Source organism: Schistocerca nitens, chromosome 7, assembly GCF_023898315.1.
Source record: "Schistocerca nitens isolate TAMUIC-IGC-003100 chromosome 7, iqSchNite1.1, whole genome shotgun sequence".
Taxonomy (NCBI): domain Eukaryota; kingdom Metazoa; phylum Arthropoda; class Insecta; order Orthoptera; family Acrididae; genus Schistocerca; species Schistocerca nitens.
Window position 1 is genome coordinate 529,272,300 of NC_064620.1, and position 16,210 is coordinate 529,288,509.

The following is a 16,210-nucleotide window of genomic DNA, read 5'->3' on the forward strand; positions in this document are numbered from 1 at the left end:
ACATTGGTACAACTCACTGAGAAAGAAAACATGATTATATAAGGGATTTGTTCAAAAAATTCCAGAGAATTTGTAATTTTGTGACACTGGTGTGTTGGAGCAAAATGCCGTTGGCATCTTTGCACATACCTGTCTTTAATGTGTAACTGCCAGATGTTTCATTGTTGTATGTCTGTTAGTTATTGTTCAGTACTGTATTGGGTAGAACATTGTGTTGCACAGTTTGTGAATTTTAAGATGGCAGAGTTACAGGAGCAATGTGTCTGCATTAAATTGTGCATAAAACTCAAGAAAAACTTTACAGAGACACACAAAATGATGTAGGAAGCCTACAGTGATGAGTGATTAAGCTGTACTCACTGTTACAAACGGTTCACGTGGTTTAAAAATGGATGGAAGTTAAAGATGGCCCTCATTCAGGATGCCCTTCAATGTCTATTGACGTCATTCATATCAGGACCATCAATGAAATTGTGTGTGCCAACTGAAGACTGACTGTCCAGTAGACTGTAGAAGAATGTATCATTTCAGTTGGATCATGTCATGAAATTTTGACACAGCATCTTGAAATGCATCATGTTGCCACCAAGTTCATCTCACAGCTCATAAGTCAAGACCAGAAAGACATTCACCTCACAATCTTTGAAGAGCTTTTGGATCACATAAATGAGAATGAGATGTTCCTTAAGAGAATCATAACTGATGATGAAATGTGGGTCTACAGTTATGGTGTTGAGATCAAGGTTCAATCTTCACAATGGGCTGGATAAGATTCTCCAAGACCACAAACAACTTGTCAGACCAGGTCAAATGTCAAAGCCATGCTGTAAGTTTTCTTTGACCTTGAAGGACTAGTTCATCATGAATTTGTTTCACAGGAACAAACTGTTAATCAACGGTACTATCAAGATGTGTTGTGATACCTGCAAGAAAATGTTAGAAGGAAATTGCCTGAAATGTGGTGAGACAATTCATAGCTCTTGCATCATGATAATGCAGCCACACATTCATCCCTGTTTGGTGCATGATTATTGCACAAAAAGGAAATCACTATGCTCCCTCATCCTCTGTACCCTCCAGACCTGCCCCTGTGGACTTTTTTTATTTCCAAAGTTGAAAACGCCATTGAAAGGACAAAGATTTGCAAAGATAGACAAGATAAAAAGAAAATCAGTAGACAGCAGTTCACACAATCCAGTGGAAATGGAGTTGGGCATGATGTATCAATTGTGGAGGATAGTATTTTGAAGGAGACCATGCACAGTGAGTAAAAGGTAAGCGCAGAAAAATTTTGTGGACAAAATTCCAGAATTTTTTGAACAGACCTCATAAAACACTTTGTTATACACACTATAGAAAAAAATGTAGGCAAAATAAAAGAAATTATCTTATAAAATAAGTTTCCTCTCGACCAAAGAAATCTCTACAGTTGAATCACATATTTGTGTCTGTCAAAATATTTCAATGAATTTCTTTAATGAATTCCTTGGGTGCTACAACTAAGGTAATATCAGATGCGGTACATTATATTTTATTTCATCTATTGTCATATTCAATTTGTTGTCCTCTGCCATTAAAATTAAACTTTGGTGCTTATCAAAATCTCAAACAGCATAATTTTGACAGACAATTAGATTTTTTCTCTGATTGAGATCATCTGTTTTGCTTTAGGACCTAGAGCACCCAATTTTTCTGTGACAGATGACAATAAAGCTGTCTCTGGTTGCAGCCACATTACTACATTGAAAAAGATATCTGCAACTATTTGACACTATAAGTAAGTTCAATGCCTTTTTTCATTGTAATGAAATTGAGTCCTGCAAGTGTGTGGCTCATCTGCAGCATTTGCATGCCCCTGTAGTGTGTGAGGGAGAGCATGAATACACTTCATGGACATCCTTGGAAGCTACTGAAGATGTCCCATGCTGCCTCACCTAATTACACAACCAAGATAGCGCTTGGCCACAGTCATGAAAATAACACCCAGTTGTCCACAGCCGCATGGATGTCTCTTACTCAAACTCATTTGCACATAGGCTGTCAATTTGCAGCATGTGCATGTGCTTACCACCTGAGTCGGGCCACATTTATTCCAATGATGAATGGCAAATCCACGTTAAAATTGTGATTCATTGAGCATGAATAACAAATGAAAATATTTATTTGAAATATTTTTCATTTATACAGATGACATTTATTCATCATCTGAGAATAAAGATGTTTCAAATACTAGGTAAATTTGAAATCCAGTGATGTTTAGTGCTCCAAGTACTTGTCATTTATTACACAAATGTACTTTTTGTGCTTTTAAATTAGTTTTCAGAACAACTCTTTTTTTCTTCAAAAATCTCATCAGCAATTTTATCTGATTTGTGAAAATTTACCAATATGACAAAACAAACAAAATTCATTCTACACATGAAAAGAGGATACTGGTGTATTATATATGTTGAAATCATCTTTATTTCAAATCACAATCATCTTCAATGAAAACTGGGAAATCATCAATTCCACTATAGTTTTTACAAACAATTTGTCATGATTCCACTTCAGCTTCATCTTCCAAATCATGTTCAAAATAAAATTTCCTTGTTATTTCCGTTTGAATCTCATGACCTGACATCTTCAACATTTTTTGGCTATTATATGTCTGTAATAAAGGTGGCAAAAATATCGTAGCTGATAGAAAGAACCAGAATGAGAAGTATCAGATACTGCAATAATCGCTTATCTGTAACTAGCAGGTATTTTAATAACTGTCAATAGTGCATGGTACCATCTGTTTACTGAGAGAATGCTATGCATTCACACTTGCATCTGAGCTCTTACCATGGATAAATGAACGGAGAGGTGGACCATCTTTAAGGTTAGATTAGATTTAGATTACATTAGATTAGATTAATACTAGTTCCATGGATCATGAATACGATATTTCGTAATGATGTGGAACACGTCACATTTTCCAATACATGACATAATTAAGTTTATTTAACAACATAATTAAGTTAATATAACTTTTAATTTTTTAAAAATTTTTAAAAATTTTTTTATGTATTTTTTTCTTTTTTGTTTTTTTTTCTTAATTTATATCTAAAAATTCCTCTATGGAGTAGAAGGAGTTGTCATTCAGAAATTCTTTTAATTTCTTCTTAAATACTTGTTGGTTATCTGTCAGACTTTTGATACTATTTGGTAAGTGACCAAAGACTTTAGTGGCAGTATAATTCACCCCTTTCTGTGCCAAAGTTAGATTTAATCTTGAATAGTGAAGATCATCCTTTCTCCTAGTATTGTAGTTATGCACACTGCTATTACTTTTGAACTGGTTTTGGTTGTTAATAACAAATTTCATAAGAGAGAAGCTACTGTGAATATCCCTAGATCCTTAAATAAATGTCTGCAGGATGATCTTGGGTGGACTCCAGCTATTATTCTGATTACACACTTTTGTGCAATAAATACTTTATTGTCAGTGATGAATTACCCCAAAATATGATGCCATACGCAAGCAATGAGTGAAAATAGGTATAGTAAGCTAATTTACTAAGATGTTTATCACCAAAATTTGCAATGACCCTAATTGCATAAGTAGCTGAACTCAAACGTTTCAGCAGATCATCAATGTGTTTTTTTCAATTTAATCTCTCATCAATGGACACACCTAAAAATTTTGAATATTCTACCTTAGCTATATGCTTCTGATTAAGGTCTATATTTATTAATGGCGTCATACCATTTACTGTACGGAACTGAATGTACTGTCTTATCAAAATTCAGTGAGAGTCCGTTTACAAGGAACCACTTAGTAATTTTCTGAAAGACATTATTGATAATTTCATCAGTTAATTCTTGTTTGTCAGGTGTGATTACTATACTTGTATCATCAGCAAAGAGAACTAACTTTGCCTCTTCATGAATATAGAATGGCAAGTCATTAATACATATTAAGAACAACAAAGGACCCAAGACTGACCCTTGTGGAGCCCCATTCTCGATAGTTCCCCAGTTTGAGGAATGTGCTGATCTTTGCATATTATGAGAACTGCTTATTTCAACTTTCTGCACTCTTCCAGTTAGGTACGAATTAAACCATTTGTGCACTGTCCCACTCATGCCACAATACTTGAGCTTGTCTAGCAGAATTTCATGATTTACACAATCAAAAGCCTTTGAGAGATCACTAAAAATCCCAATGGGTGGTGTTCGGTTATTCAGATCATTCAAAATTTGATTGGTGAAAGCATATATGGCATTTTCTGTTGAAAAACCTTTCTGGAAACCAAACTGACATTTTGTTAGTACTTCATTTTTACAGATATGTGAAGCTACTCTTGAATACATTACTTTCTCAAAAATTTTGGATAAAGCTGTTAGAAGGGAGATTGGACGGTAATTGTTGACATCAGATCTATCCCCTTTTTTATGCAAAGGTATAACAATAGCATATTTCAGTCTATCAGGGAAAATGCCCTGTTCCAGAGAGCTATTACACAGGTGGCTGAGAATCTTACTTATCTGTTGAGAACAAGCTTTTAGTATTTTGCTGGAAATGCCATCAATTCCATGTGAGTTTTTGCTTTTAAGCAAGTTTATTATCCCCCACCCTTGAACCATGGACCTTGCCGTTGGTGGGGAGGCTTGCGTGCCTCAGCGATACAGATAGCCGTACCGTAGGTACAACCACAACGGTGGGGTATCTGTTGAGAGGCCAGACAAATGTGTGGTTCCTGAAGAGGGGCAGCAGCCTTTTCAGTAGTTGCAAGGGCAACAGTCTGGATGATTGACTGATTTGGCCTTTTAACAATGACCAAAACGGCCTTGCTGTGCTGGTACTGCGAACGGCTGAAAGCAAGGGGAAACTACGGCCGTAATTTTTCCCGAGGGCATGCAGCTTTACTGTATGATTAAATAATGATGGCATCCTCTTGGGTAAAATATTCCGGAGGTAAAATAGGCCCCCATTCGGATCTCCGGGCGAGGATTACTCAAGAGGATGTCGTTATCAGGAGAAAGAAAACTGGCATTCTACGGATCGGAGCGTGGAATGTCATATCCCTTAATCGGGCAGGTAGGTTAGAAAATTTAAAAAGGGAAATGGATAGGTTAAAGTTAGATATAGTGGGAATTAACGAAGTTCGGTGGCAGTAGGAACAAGACTTCTGGTCAGGTGAATACAGGGTTATAAACACAAAATCAAATAGGGGTAATGCAGGAGTAGGTTTAATAATGAATAGGAAAATAGGAATACGGGTAAGATACTACAAACAGCATAGTGAACGCATTATTGTGGCCAAGATAGATACAAAGCCCACACCTACTACAGTAGTACAAGTTAATATGCCAACTAGCTCTGCAGATGACGAAGAAATTGAAGATATGTATGATGAAATAAAAGAAATTATTCAGATAGTGAAGGGAGATGAAAATTTAATAGTCATGGGTGACTGGAATTCGAGTGTAGGAAAAGGGAGAGAATGAAACGTAGTAGGTGAATATGGATTGGGGCTAAGAAATGAAAGAGGAAGCTGCCTGGTAGAATTTTGCACAGAGCACAACTTAATCATAGCTAACACTTGGTTTAAGAATCATGAAAGAAGGTTGTATACATGGAAGAACCCTGGAGATACTAAAAGGTATCAGATAGATTATATAATGGTAAGCCAGAGATTTAAGAACCAGGTTTTAAATTGTAAGACATTTCCGGCGGCAGATGTGGACTCTGACCACAATCTATTGGTTATGACCTGTAGATTAAAACTGAATAAACTGCAAAAAGGTGGGAATTTAAGGAGATGGGACCTGGATAAACTGAAAGAACCAGAGGTTGTACAGAGTTTCAGGGAGAGCATAAGGGAACAATTGACAGGAATGGGGGAAAGAAATACAGTTGAAGAAGAATGGGTAGCTTTGAGGGATGAGGTAGTGAAGGCAGCATAGGATCAAGTAGGTAAAAAGACGAGGGCTAGTAGAAATCCTTGGGTAACAGAAGAAATATTGAATTTAATTGATGAAAGGAGAAAATATAAAAATGCAGTAAATGAAGCAGGCAAAAAGGAATACAAACGTCTCAAAAATGGGATCGACAGGAAGTGCAAAATGGCTAAGCAGGGATGGCTAGAGGACAAATGTAAGGATGTAGAGGCTTATCTCATGAGGGGTAAGATAGATACTGCCTACAGGAAAATTAAAGAGACCTTTGGAGATAAGAGAACCACTTGTATGAACATCAAGAGCTCAGACGGAAACCCAGTTCTAAGCAAAAAAGGGAAAGCAGGAAGGTGGAAGGAGTATATAGAGGGTCTATACAAGGGCGATGTACTTGAGGACAATATTATGGAAATGGAAGAGGATGTAGATGAAGATGAAGTGGGAGATACGATACTGCGTGAAGAGTTTGACAGAGCACTGAAAGACCTGAGTCGAAACAAGGCCCCCGGAGTAGACAACATTCCATTGGAATTACTGACGGCCTTGGGAGAGTCAGTCCTGACAAAACTCTACCATCTGGTGAGCAAGATGTATGAAACAGGCGAAATACCCTTAGACTCCAAGAAGAATATAATAATTCCAATCCCAAAGACAGCAGGTGTTGACAGATGTGAAAATTACCGAACAATCAGTTTAATAAGTCACAGCTGCAAAATACTAACACGAATTCCTTACAGACGAATGGAAAAACTAGTAGAAGCCGACCTCGGGGAAGATCAGTTTGGATTCTGTAGAAATACTGGAACACGTGAGGCAATACTGACGTTACGACTTATCTTAGAAGAAAGATTAAGGAAAGGCAAACCTATGTTTCTAGTATTTGTAGACTTAGAGAAAGCTTTTGACAATGTTGACTGGAATACTCTCTTTCAAATTCTAAAGGTGGCAGGTGTAAAATATAGGGAGCGAAAGGCTATTTACAATTTGTACAGAAACCAGATGGCAGTTATAAGAGTCGAGGGACATGAAAGGGAAGCAGCTGTTGGGAAGGGAGTGAGATGTTATTCAATCTGTATATTGAGCAAGCTGTGAAGGAAACAAAAGAAAAATTCGGAGTAGGTATTAAAATCCATGGAGAAGAAATAAAAACTTTGAGGTTCGCCAATGACATTGTAATTCTGTCAGAGACAGCAAAGGACTTGGAAGAGCAGTTGAATGGAATGGACAGTGTCTTGAAAGGAGGATATAAGATGAACATCAACAAAAGCAAAACGAGGATAATGGAATGTAGTCGAATTAAGTCGGGTGATGCTGAGGGAATTAGATTAGGAAATGAGACACTTAAAGTAGTAAAGGAGTTTTGCTATTTGGGGAGCAAAATAACTGATGATGGTCGAAGTAGAGAGGATATAAAATGTAGACTGGCAATGGCAAGGAAAGCGTTTCTGAAGAAGAGAAATTTGTTAACATTGAGTATAGATTTAAGTGTCAGGAAGACATTTCTCAAAGTATTTGTATGGAGTGTAGCCATGTATGGAAGTGAAACATGGACGGTAAATAGTTTAGACAAGAAGAGAATAGAAGCTTTCGAAATGTGGTGCTACAGAAGAATGCTGAAGATTAGATGGGTAGATCACATAACGAATGAGGAAGTATTGAATAGGATTGGGGAGAAGAGAAGTTTGCGGCACAACTTGACCAGAAGAAGGGATCGGTTGGTAGGACATGTTCTGAGGCATCAAGGGATCACCAATTTAGTATTGGAGGGCAGCGTGGAGGGTAAAAATCGTAGAGGGAGACCAAGAGATGAATACACTAAGCAGATTCGGAAGGATGTAAGTTGCAGTAAATACTGGGAGATGAAGAAGCTTGCACATGAAGACCACAACAACAACAACATATTATTTTCCTAATTTCAGAGGGAGAAGTGGGTGAGATTTCAATTGTATCAAATTGCATAGGTATGACTTCTTCCATTAACAGCCTAGCATCTTCTAATGAACACCTGGATCCTACTATATCCACAACATTTAGAAAATGATTATTAAAAATATTTTCAACTTCTGACTTTTTGTTCGTAAAGTTTTCATTTAATTTGATGGTAATACTGCCTTCCTGTGCTCTTGGTTGACCTGTTTCTCTTTTAATAATATTCCAAATTGTTTTAATTTTATTATCAGAGTTGCTGATTTCAGATATGATACACATACTTTTGGATTTTTTAATAACTTTTCTTAATATAGCACAGTAGTTTTTATAATGTTTGATACTTTCTGGGTCACTACTCTTTCTTGCTGTCAGATACATTTCCCTTTTCCGGTTACAAGATATTTTTATACCCTTAGTAAGCTATGGTTTGTTACATGGTTTCTTATGAGTATATTTAACTATTTTCTTGGGGAAGCAGTTTTCAAATGCATTTACAAAAGTGTCATGAAATAAATTATATTTTAAATTGGCATCAGGTTCATGGTACACCTCATCCCAGTCTAAATGCTGTAGGCTTTCCCTGAAATCTGCAATTGTTAAATCGTTGACTGAACGTACTACTTTGGAGGACTGTTTAGTACTGCTGAATGGAGCTATGTCATATATTGTAACTAGCTGTGCACCATGATCAGAAAGGCCATTCTCAACAGGCTGAGCATTTATCTGGTTAAACTTATCTTGGTCTATAAAGAAGTTATCTATCAGTGAGCTGCTATCCTTTACCACCAGAGTAGGAAAATCAATAACGGGTGTGAAATTGAAAGAACTGAGTAATACTTCAAGGTCATTTTTCCTATTACCCTCTTTCAGAGAATCTACATTGAAGTCCCCACAAATAATAATTTGCTTCCCCCTGTCTGACAGATAGCACAACAAGGAGTCCAAATTTTTCAGAAATAGATGAAAATTTCCCGATGGGGACCTATATACAGTTACAATTATAAATGTGCCTTTATTTAATTTAAGCTCACAGGTACATACTTCAATATGTTTCTCTACACAAAACATTTTTGTTTCTATACTTTTTGCACAATGATAACTTTTGACATATATGGCAACTCCTCCTTTCTCCATATTTTCTCTAATTACATGTGCAGAGAGCTTATATCCACTTACATTTACCTTATCCATATCAGTAACAATGTGATGCTCAGACAGGCATAGTATATCTGTTTCATCCTCAGCTTCTAAATCTTCTAAACAAACCAGAAGCTCATCTATTTTATTCTTTAAACTCCCAATATTTTGGTGAAATATACTTACATTATTTTTAATTATACTTTTATGAGAACCTTTCCTTATTCTAACATTTGCAGTACTCTCCTGTCTGAGTTTCTCATTGTGCTTAGGTCTAGTTCCTATACCAGTGGTCACATGGTGTTCAGAGAGGCAGATTATGTCAACTGGGTTGGGTGACTTTAATTGATCAATGCAATTACCTAGGACTGAGATACAACTTGGTGGAGATAAAATTTCCGGTGATTGGTGAAAATTTATAATTGACAGCTGTGATTGGTGATCCAATGTGCTAGAATTGTGCTGTTTAATTTCTTTCCTAAACTGAAGATTTGTTTCAATCCTGACCTCTCGTAGAACTTGACATCTTTCTGTCTTACCTATCCTAAAAAAGGTGCTGCTCCAACACCTGTAACCACTGGTATTTTACCATTCATGGCAGTGCCCCCCCCCCTTAAACTTCCTGCTATTACCCCAGTCAGTTTACCCTTCCCTTTCCTGTTGAGATGTAGGCCGTGCCTGGTATAGTCCCACCTACTGAGAGAATCAATAGGAACCACACCAAATGAGCCCCCGCACCCGACCCAAGCAGCTGTTCCAACTCCAAATTAACTCTCCCAACAGAAGAGCTCAAATGAGGCTGGTCATGGCATCTCAGGACAGATACAAATTCAACATTGGTGTGTCTCGATTCCGACGCAATCTTCACCAGGTCACACTCTATACTGTACCCAGGATCTCTGTCGATACTGTTCCCTGGCCCTCCCACAATAACCACGGTGTCTTCCCTGGTAAATCCTTTACAGCGTGAACCTAAATCCTCTGTCACCGGATCCAGACTAGCACTTGGTTTGAAAAAATTTGTGACCTGGTATTCTGGTCCTAATTCCTCCTGCAGAAGTTGGCCTACATCTCTGGCATGAGAACTGCCTAACAACAAAACTTTCTTCCTTTTCGATGACTTTCCTACATTCTTTTTCAATTTCCTATTGAAAGTTTGTTGTGTTCTTTCTACCCCTACCTCTGCTTCCATAGTTCATGGAAGTAACTGTCAGACTACGTAAGAGATGATGATATTTTCAGAGAGGACAGATATCAGTGTGCAACAAGTATTTTCATATTTCTACAGAAAGAAATGTGGAAAGTCAGAGGTTTCACAGAGTCTACAAATAACTGAATTCTATTGTCTACATTTCTTGGTGTTCAGGAAATGGTATCTCAATAGTAATCACATCTGAGCAATTTAAATCTATTACTCATATGAGAGGGTAACACAATAACCATTCATCCACTGGAATTCTGCATACACTAACACTAAACTTAAGAGATACACAACACTCTGAAAGCTTGGAGAAATGTAATTAGTCATTCTCACGCTAAAAAATTTACATCAGTAGCCGAAGAAATTCTGCAGATAATCAGGAATTTTTCAAACTTCACATAAAACTTTATTAACATACTCTTATTTTTCTCAAATGAAATATCTTGTACAGGAGTAAACAATTTTATCATGTTATGTATATTTTTGCAGTGTATTTCAAGGCCATACACTTATCAACTCCTATGGATCCATCTCCTATGTAGAAAGTATGACATCTGTCATTACTCGTCCACTTGACTGCAAGAGGCATTTCAATGGTAGAGACACCGATCCCCCTAATCAACAAGTCTGAGGAGCTGTCTTTCACTGAAACTGAAATTGAGCCAGTGGAACTCACTTCACCTGTTTTGGGGAAACCTGGTTTGTATGATGTGAAGAGGAGGCAAACGAAAAGGTTAGGGGTCTATTAATCATTAGCAGATCAAACATATGGCAAGTAATTCTACCTTGTAGGGAAATGGCAGTAATGGACAGGACAGTGTGTATGCCTACAGCCCTCATTCAAAATGTTGAAGAGGCTATTCCAGCAGAAATTGAGGAAACAGGGTGCAACCAGCTGCAGATTGTGACCTGTGTTGGAAAAAATGATGTCCATCATCTGGGCTCCAATGTCATACTTGGGTCATTCCAGCAATTGGAAGAGAATGTTGAGAAGACCAGCCCTGCACATGGAATTTCAACAAAGCTCACAATTTGCAGCATTGACCCCAGAAATGATCATGGTCCCTTGGTCCTGGGTCAAGTGAAAGGACTGAACCAGAGACTTTGAAGGTTCTGTGACAAGCTAGACTGTGACTTCCTGGACATGTGCCATAGGGTTGAGACTGTAGGGTCCTGCTAAACTGTCAGATGTGCACTACACATCAGAGGCTGCTACTCAGGTAGCTGACTCTGTCTGGGGTGCACACTAGGTTTTTTTTAGATCAGGTGACTGTTGTGACAGTGCCACGACATTTAACAGTGCCACCACGACAGTACGCGCAAACGGCGATAGAGGCGCTCTGCAACTCGGCTGAGTGCAGGAGCGCCACCTCGCTACGAATGGCGCCGGCTGGATGTCACAGCACGGCAGTCGAATAAGAGATACTGAGTTGTTATCATGTAACCAGCTATTGTTTCTAAGTGAGTGTGTTTGAATATCCATGCAATTATTGGTGATTAAAGGTTATAACACTTTTTGGTGACGAGGTCGGATATTTTCACTGCGTTGCGGATTTGTGTGTTTGTGATGGGGCAGACATGGAACAGCTTATGCAAGCGCTCATTGAACAACAAACACAGGTGACGGCTGCTATTCAGGCACAAAAAACACAGCTGATGGCTGCTATTCAGGTGTTGTCGACGTCGCTTACTCATCGTCTGTCTTCCTCTTCTCTGCTTCCATTCCCTCCTTACGACGAGGCCGCTGAAGACTGGGAGGATTATGAAAAGCATTTGCGGCAACACTTCTTGGCTTTCGGCATTGTTGACGCTCTTATGTGTAAGTCGTTATTTCTATCTTGGATTTCCCCATGGATCTATCAGCTGCTATCTCAGTTAGCCCCTCTGCGGGAACCTGCTTCTCTGTCCTTCCAAGAAATGTGTGACTTATTGTCTAACTACTACCGAAAAAACACCCACGTCGTTGCCGCCCACGTGGCGTTCTACCAGTGTCGTAAACAGCCCCATCAATCTTACCGGGCTTGGGCGGCGGAACTACACGGTCTGAGTAGGAAATGTCAGTTTGCCACGGACACTCATCATGAGTCTTATGCTGATTCAGTGGTGAGGGATGCTATTCTACGGCTTGCTCCTGATAAAGAAGTTCGGCAACGTGCCCTACAACTGCCAAACCCATCGTTGTCGGAAGTTCTAAGCATCGCTCAATCCTTTGAAGTGTCTCACGCTGATGGCGTGCAAATAGACACGTGGTGTGATGTAGGCGCTGTACAGTCAACTTTCGGCACGGACAATTTGCCTGTTTCACAGGAGAACGAAGATGTGGTGGCGGTTCACTCGCGTAAACAACGTCGCGTTGGGCCGCAACGCTCGCAGCGAAAACAGCAACCACAGAAGCAGGTTCGTTCCGCACTTCCTTCTTGTCCACGTTGTTTCGTACAGCATGACAGGGCCGCGTGTCCAAAACGTTGGGCCACGTGTAATTCATGTAGGAAGAAAGGTCACATTGCTTCTGTGTGTCAGTCCCCTAAAGTTCCTGTCGACGAGGACGAGGCATCGGACATGGATGTTAACTGTGTGCTTTCTCAAACAAATAAGTTGTTGTTACTGTTCTGGATAAAGACATTCGCATGCAAGTAGACACTGGCTCTGCAGTAACTCTCATTAATTCTCGCACATATTTGGAGTTGGGCTCCCCTCCCTTGTCTCCAGTTACGCGAAATCTGAGAACTTATAATAAACAGAAAATTCCTATCATTGGCCAGTTTGATGCTTCCACTGCCTACAGGTCTGTTGTTAGGCCCCTCACGTTTTATGTGATGGATCATGCGGGCACTGAAAACATGTTCGGTTATGATGATTTCCAGTTGTTCGGGTTCTCCATTGATGATGATGTGCACCTCATATCTGAGGATATTCCGTATCAACAGCTGGATGGATTGTGTTCTGAATTTTCGTCCGTGTTCTCTGCTGGTCTGGGTCGTGCCAAGGATTTTGAAGCCCACATTACTCTTAAACCTACAGCTCGCCCTAAGTTTTTCTGGGCACGCCCTATTCCGGTGGCGTTGCGTGCACCTGTCAAGGCTGAGATAGACAGGTTAACAGCTTCAGGGATTCTCCTTCCTGTTACCTCCAGCGAATGGGCATCGCCAATCGTGGTGGTTTCTAAATCAAATGGGAGTCTGCGATTGTGTGATGATTTTAAAGCCACTGTCAACGCTCAGAGCCTCATTGACACTTATCCTCTTCCCCAACCTGAGTAGTTATTTACCAAGCTCACTGGGGGCCAGTTGTTTTCCAAACTTGACTTATCGGAGGCGTACCATCCGTTGCCATTGGATGCTTCTTCCAAGGAACTTCTCGTCATCAACACTCCTTGTGGGTTGTATCAGTACCAGCGGTTGCCAATTGGCGTCGCTAGCGCGCCGGCCATTTTTCAGCAGTTTTTGGAACATCTCACGGCTTCCGTTCCCAGCTGCATCAACTATCTGGATGACATTGTTGTCACGGGGGCCTCCACTGAGGAGCACCTTCGCAATTTGCGTTCACTGTTTCGGGTTTTGCATTCGGCTGGGTTGAGGTGCAATCTGGACAAGTCACAGTTCTTCCAACCCTCCATTGTGTATCTTGGTTTCCACTTGTCCCGTGAGGGTATACGTCCACTACATCAGCATGTTGCGGCCATTAACGCTCTACCCCGGCCATCTACGGTCAAAGACCTTCAGGCGTTTCTAGGCAAGATTGCTTATTATCACAAATTCATTCCATCCGCGGCGGTGGTAGCTCATCCTCTGCGTTAGCTGTTACGCAAAAACGTCCCTTTCTGTTGGTCCGATGAGTGTGAGCAGGCTTTTGTCCGCCTGAAGGCTCATTTGCAGTCGGCGCCTTGTCTTGCCACATTCCATCCGGGTCAGCACTTGGTTCTGGCGACTGACGTGTCACAGTATGGCCTAGGGGCTGTTCTCGCCCATCGGTATGAGGATGGGTCAGAACGACCGATCGCCTATGCTTCCAAGACCCTCAATGATGCGCAACGGCATTACTCTCAAATCGAAAAGGAGGCGCTCGCTATCATTATGCTCTAAAAAAGTTCAACGTTTTTTGTATCGTTCTAAGTTTCACCTCATCACCGACCACAAACCACTGGTCTCTCTGTTCAGCCCATCAGTGTCGCTTCCGGATAAGGCAGCTCACCGCCTGCAATATTGGGCCTTATACTTGTCTCGTTTTCACTATGAGATTCACTATCGCCCCACGGCCCAGCACGCCAACGCTGACACATTGTCACGATTGCTGATGGGCCCCGACCCGGTTTTCGATCGTGATGAACTACTCTGTTTCCACATTGATGAGGAAGAACGTCGTGCGGTCGAGGGTTTTCCACTTACAGGTTCGCAAGTCACGTCGGCTACTGCGCGGGACCCGGTCCTGCGTCAGGTGATCGGTTTTGTTCAATGGGGTTCGACGGACAGGACCAAGGGCCGGGCATTGGATCCCCTTCGCAACTGCCATGCCTTGCGCCTTCGTCTGTCTGTTCATGATGGTGTTGTTCTTCTGGCCACGGATCGGGCATCTCCACGGGTCATGGTGCCAGCCTCTCTTCGCAAAGATGTTCTCAAACTGTTGCACGAAGGCCATTGGGGTATTTCTCGGGCTGAGTCCCTGGCCTGCAGGCACGTTTATTGGCCCGGTATTGATTCGGACATCGCCCACATGGTTGCTGCATGTGGTCAGTGTACTCAACAACTGGCTGCACCTCATACAATGCCCTCTCCGTGGCCTGATGCGGCGCAGCCATGGGAATGGGTGCACACTGACTTTGCCGGCCCCTTCCTTGGTACTTATTGGCTCCTGTTGATTGACACCTTCTCGAAGTTTTCGTTTGTTGTTCGATGTCCGTCGCCCACCACTGCGGCGACGACGCTGGCTTTGTCCAAAATCTTTGCGCTAGAAGGTCTTCCATCCACGATCGTCACGGACAATGGCCCTCAGTTCTCTTCACAGGCCTTCCATGATTTTTGTACTGGACACGGGATTCATCATGTTACAGCACCGCCCTTCCATCCACAATTGAATGGGGAGGTTGAGCGCCTTGTCCACACTTTCAAAAGCCAGATCAAAAAATTCCTTAGTGATTTTTCCGCAGATGACACTCTGCTGCAATTTCTGAGTTCTCATCGCTTCACGCCTCTGGGTGATCACAGCCCTGCTGAACTCTTGCATGGCCGCCAACCGCGCACTCTAATGCACCTGCTTCACCCTGTCAGGCCTAGTGGTGTGTGCCCTAGTGCGGGAAAATACTCGGTGGGCGCCGACGTGTGGGCATGAGGGTATGGATCTCGCCCTAAATGGATTCCAGGGGTGGTCAAGGCTCTTCGCAGCCGCCGGCTTTGTGAAATACATACGGACGACGGCATGGTTGTTCGCCATTACGACCAGATGCGCCCACGAGTGGTGGTCACGCCGGTGCCACCGCCCCTTCCTTCGCCTCCACAAGCCTGAGAAGCCATTCCTGTCACTGCTGCCAATCTACCGTCCATGTTGATGCAGCCAACGTCGCTACCGCTTCCGCGTACGCCGGAACCGGCCCCAGTCACGACGCCGTCTTCTCCGGGACCCATCTCGCTGGAGCACACCCCCAATTCCACGACACCTATGGATGCTGCTCCGGACTTTTCACCCATCTCGTCCAGGAGGCACGTTCCACGCAGGAGCTTCCGTCCTGGACATTTTCGACCACACTCTCGTGTCTCTCCGCAGGATCTCCTCGGCGCCTCACAAGAAGCCATGGATGTCTCCGCACTGTCCATGTCTCCAAGGAAGTGAGTGTTTTTTTTTTCAAGGGGGGAAAAGTGTTGTGACAGTGCCATGACATTTAACAGTGCCGCCACGACAGTACGCGCAAATGGCGATAGAGGCGCTCCGCAACTCGGCTGAGCGTGGGAGCCCCACCTAGCTATGAACGGCGCCGGCTGGATGTCACGGCATGGCAGTCGAAAAAGAGATACTGAGTTGTTA

The 16,210-nt window shown here is 41.7% G+C and overlaps 1 protein-coding gene across 1 annotated transcript in view; it reads right to left on the reverse strand.

Annotated features, from left to right (window-relative positions):
* LOC126195737 (uncharacterized) overlaps positions 1 to 16,210 on the reverse strand; it is a 238,177-nt gene that overhangs the window by 82,490 nt on the left and 139,477 nt on the right. The gene's annotated exons all lie outside the window — the stretch shown is intronic.